At 50.7% G+C, this 5,000-nt stretch overlaps 1 non-coding gene across 1 annotated transcript in view; it reads right to left on the reverse strand.

Annotated features, from left to right (window-relative positions):
• The window catches only part of LOC126476839 (small subunit ribosomal RNA), a 1,909-nt gene extending 794 nt beyond the window's left edge, over positions 1-1,115 (reverse strand). The window contains exon 1 of the ribosomal RNA XR_007587277.1: positions 1-1,115. This exon is cut by the window's left edge and continues 794 nt beyond it. This is a non-coding gene — a ribosomal RNA (small subunit ribosomal RNA).
• Positions 1,116-5,000: the final 3,885 nt, after the last annotated feature.

The raw sequence follows: 5,000 nt of genomic DNA on the forward strand, positions 1-5,000 counted from the left end.
GAACTAGGGCGGTATCTGATCGCCTTCGAACCTCTAACTTTCGTTCTTGATTAATGAAAACATACTTGGCAAATGCTTTCGCTTCTGTTCGTCTTGCGACGATCCAAGAATTTCACCTCTAACGTCGCAATACGAATGCCCCCGCCTGTCCCTATTAATCATTACCTCGGGTTCCGAAAACCAACAAAATAGAACCGAGGTCCTATTCCATTATTCCATGCACACAGTATTCAGGCGGGCTTGCCTGCTTTAAGCACTCTAATTTGTTCAAAGTAAACGTGCCGGCCCACCGAGACACTCAATAAAGAGCACCCTGGTAGGATTTCAACGGGGTCCGCCTCGGGACGCACGAGCACGCACGAGGCGGTCGCACGCCTTCGGCTCGCCCCACCGGCAGGACGTCCCACGATACATGCCAGTTAAACACCGACGGGCGGTGAACCAACAGCGTGGGACACAAATCCAACTACGAGCTTTTTAACCGCAACAACTTTAATATACGCTATTGGAGCTGGAATTACCGCGGCTGCTGGCACCAGACTTGCCCTCCAATAGATACTCGTTAAAGGATTTAAAGTGTACTCATTCCGATTACGGGGCCTCGGATGAGTCCCGTATCGTTATTTTTCGTCACTACCTCCCCGTGCCGGGAGTGGGTAATTTGCGCGCCTGCTGCCTTCCTTGGATGTGGTAGCCGTTTCTCAGGCTCCCTCTCCGGAATCGAACCCTGATTCCCCGTTACCCGTTACAACCATGGTAGGCGCAGAACCTACCATCGACAGTTGATAAGGCAGACATTTGAAAGATGCGTCGCCGGTACGAGGACCGTGCGATCAGCCCAAAGTTATTCAGAGTCACCAAGGCAAACGGACCGGACGAGCCGACCGATTGGTTTTGATCTAATAAAAGCGTCCCTTCCATCTCTGGTCGGGACTCTGTTTGCATGTATTAGCTCTAGAATTACCACAGTTATCCAAGTAACGTGGGTACGATCTAAGGAACCATAACTGATTTAATGAGCCATTCGCGGTTTCACCTTAATGCGGCTTGTACTGAGACATGCATGGCTTAATCTTTGAGACAAGCATATGACTACTGGCAGGATCAACCAGGGAGCTGCGTCAACTAGAGCTGAGCAGCCGGCCGCCCGGGAGTGTGTCCCGGGGACCCGCGCGAACACGCAAGCGTCCGCTCAATTATTCTGCAAACAGGAGGAGGCTGAGCTCCCCTGCACAACACACCTCGAAACCCTCTCAGGTCCCGGCGGCGCGCAGCGCCGTCCTAAGTACTTGGTCGGGTTCGAGAGAGGCGCAATCGCCCGGAGTTAGGCGAGTAGACGCTTTAGGTGCGACCACCCGTGCTCCCAACTGAGCTTGCCGCTGCCGACAGAGGCCCGGGAGCGTGCTGTCGTGGCATTGCCGGCGGGAGACAACACGCGCCACCTACGGTGACCGGCAGCTCCAACGCCGGCGCCACAGAAGGACAAAAGCCCCACTTGGGTGCCGAAGCGAACTCTCCCAGCACAGCGCACGCGCCAACACGTCCGCACAGCTGCGATACAAACCACCTGCGAGAACCGCTGGGGCGACCGAGCAGCAGACGGCGTCGCGGCGCCGAGCGCCGGGCGGCGGCGCATCCTCAGCGCACAAAGTCCTCAATCGGACCAGCACACTGCAGATGGCCACCGCGCTTCGCACCGGGCCCGCGAGGACCTACTTTGGCCGCAAGGCGCCGCGAGCAGGGGGCGCCGGCGCGCAGCTGCGCCGCCTGCCGCGTCCGTCGGCCGGCGCGCCTGCCACTGGCCGCCCCCACCAGCCGGCTGTAGCGCGTGCGCCCACGCACCGCGCTGCCAGCACGCCGGGCGGCCCCCCCTCACCGGCCGGGGACGGTCCCACCCAGCCACCGCCGCGTATCGCCTCACACCCAGATCCCCCTTTCACGTTCGTGGGCATGGTGGGTATCCCTGAAACAACCGGTTAATAGCTCGACCGATCGTCGCCAACACTGATTCACCTCTAGCGAGAACAACCGCACCACAACGGGTTACCAGTTGTTCATTTGCGTAACGTCACCAGCAAACGTACACGTCCATCGCCATTTGCAACGAGTATTGCATGCCTGTGTCAGGTGTCACAACACACTACGTCTGCCCACATAGACGCAACAACATGTGCACGCCTAGAGAACACGTGGAAGGTCGACCCCGTACGTATGCGGTGTCCATTGCGCGAACGACTGTCAGCCGGCCTCTGCAGCATGTCGCAGATGTGGAACACGGTGCAACATGCTATCACGGTGTGTGAGAAGAGACGACTACGTCCGAATACACGCTCCACTACATCAACAGACTGCTCATGCTGATCGCCATCCAGGGCGTCCGTTCCTCCCACACGTCTGTATGGCGTACCACACTGCAATCCAGCTCTTATAGGGAGACGACACGTAGCTGCGTGCACAATATTTGGACTGTATGGTCCGCCGTTGCTAGGCGCAGTCGTCATACGGCCACATGTGCCACGATGTATCATTCAGTACATACGGACCAATGTGCAGTACAGTTTGTGGGTTTTGCGTACATCGGCGGACAGGTGACAGGCCGTACCACAACGTAGGCTGAGTACGTCGGCATGCGAAGGGCGTTGAACATGCAAACTTCTCACCGACCAGCTTGCGAAGGCAGGGGGGAAGGGGGGGGGGCATGTACGTCCTGCTGCTATCCACATTACAGTGTATAGCAGGAGCATGTGGAAAGTCAGCAACACCTGCAAGGTGTTTAACATGACGCGATACACAGGGGACCGGGCAGTGCGAGTAGCGAACTATATTGCGAGGGTTGCGGTTAGGCAACACTACACTAATTTAACGAGTTGCATAACAATTACAGAGCAGGTTCAGCGACAACGTGCGTCAGGTTAAGGCGCAATATAGTTTTGGTTACGGCGCACTTTAGGTTAAGTTAAGGCATATTATAGGTTAGGTTAAGGCATATTATAGGTTAGGTTAAGGCATATTATAGGTTAGGTTAAGGCATATTATAGGTTAGGTTAAGGCATATTATAGGTTAGGTTAAGGCATATTATAGGTTAGGTTAAGGCATATTATAGGTTAGGTTAAGGCATATTATAGGTTAGGTTAAGGCATATTATAGGTTAGGTTAAGGCATATTATAGGTTAGGTTAAGGCATATTATAGGTTAGGTTAAGGCATATTATAGGTCAGGTTAAGGCATATTATAGGTTAGGTTAAGGCATATTATAGGTTACGTTACGGCACAACATGGGTTACGTTACGGCACAACATGGGTTACGTTACGGCACAACATGGGTTACGTTACGGCACAACATGGGTTACGTTACGGCACAACATGGGTTACGTTACGGCACAACATGGGTTACGTTACGGCACAACATGGGTTACGTTACGGCACAACATGGGTTACGTTACGGCACAACATGGGTTACGTTAAGGCACAAATTAGGTTAGGTTAAGGCACAAACTAGGTTAGGTTAAGGCACAACGTAGGTTAGGTTAAGGCACAACGTAGGTTAGGTTAAGGCACAACGTAGGTTAGGTTAAGGCACAACGTAGGTTAGGTTAAGGCACAACGTAGGTTAGGTTAAGGCACAACGTAGGTTAGGTTAAGGCACAAATTAGGTTAGGTTAAGGCACAAATTAGGTTAGGTTAAGGCACAAATTAGGTTAGGTTAAGGCACAAATTAGGTTAGGTTAAGGCACAAATTAGGTTAGGTTAAGGCACAACGTAGGTTAGGTTAAGGCACAACGTAGGTTAGGTTAAGGCACAACGTAGGTTAGGTTAAGGCACAACGTAGGTTAGGTTAAGGCACAACGTAGGTTAGGTTAAGGCACAACGTAGGTTAGGTTAAGGCACAACGTAGGTTAGGTTAAGGCACAACGTAGGTTAGGTTAAGGCACAACGTAGGTTAGGTTAAGGCACAACGTAGGTTAGGTTAAGGCACAAATTAGGTTAGGTTAAGGCACAAATTAGGTTAGGTTAAGGCACAAATTAGGTTAGGTTAAGGCACAAATTAGGTTAGGTTAAGGCACAAATTAGGTTAGGTTAAGGCACAAATTAGGTTAGGTTAAGGCACAAATTAGGTTAGGTTAAGGCACAAATTAGGTTAGGTTAAGGCACAACGTAGGTTAGGTTAAGGCACAACGTAGGTTAGGTTAAGGCACAACGTAGGTTAGGTTAAGGCACAACGTAGGTTAGGTTAAGGCACAACGTAGGTTAGGTTAAGGCACAACGTAGGTTAGGTTAAGGCACAACGTAGGTTAGGTTAAGGCACAACGTAGGTTAGGTTAAGGCACAACGTAGGTTAGGTTAAGGCACAACGTAGGTTAGGTTAAGGCACAACGTAGGTTAGGTTAAGGCACAACGTAGGTTAGGTTAAGGCACAACGTAGGTTAGGTTAAGGCACAACGTAGGTTAGGTTAAGGCACAACGTAGGTTAGGTTAAGGCACAACGTAGGTTAGGTTAAGGCACAACGTAGGTTAGGTTAAGGCACAACGTAGGTTAGGTTAAGGCACAAATTAGGTTAGGTTAAGGCACAAATTAGGTTAGGTTAAGGCACAAATTAGGTTAGGTTAAGGCACAAATTAGGTTAGGTTAAGGCACAAATTAGGTTAGGTTAAGGCACAAATTAGGTTAGGTTAAGGCACAAATTAGGTTAGGTTAAGGCACAAATTAGGTTAGGTTAAGGCACAACGTAGGTTAGGTTAAGGCACAACGTAGGTTAGGTTAAGGCACAACGTAGGTTAGGTTAAGGCACAACGTAGGTTAGGTTAAGGCACAACGTAGGTTAGGTTAAGGCACAACGTAGGTTAGGTTAAGGCACAACGTAGGTTAGGTTAAGGCACAACGTAGGTTAGGTTAAGGCACAACGTAGGTTAGGTTAAGGCACAACGTAGGTTAGGTTAAGGCACAACGTAGGTTAGGTTAAGGCACAACGTAGGTTAGGTTAAGGCACAACGTAGGTTA

The sequence above is a fragment of the Schistocerca serialis genome, chromosome 4 (genome assembly GCF_023864345.2).
Source record: "Schistocerca serialis cubense isolate TAMUIC-IGC-003099 chromosome 4, iqSchSeri2.2, whole genome shotgun sequence".
NCBI lineage: Eukaryota > Metazoa > Arthropoda > Insecta > Orthoptera > Acrididae > Schistocerca > Schistocerca serialis.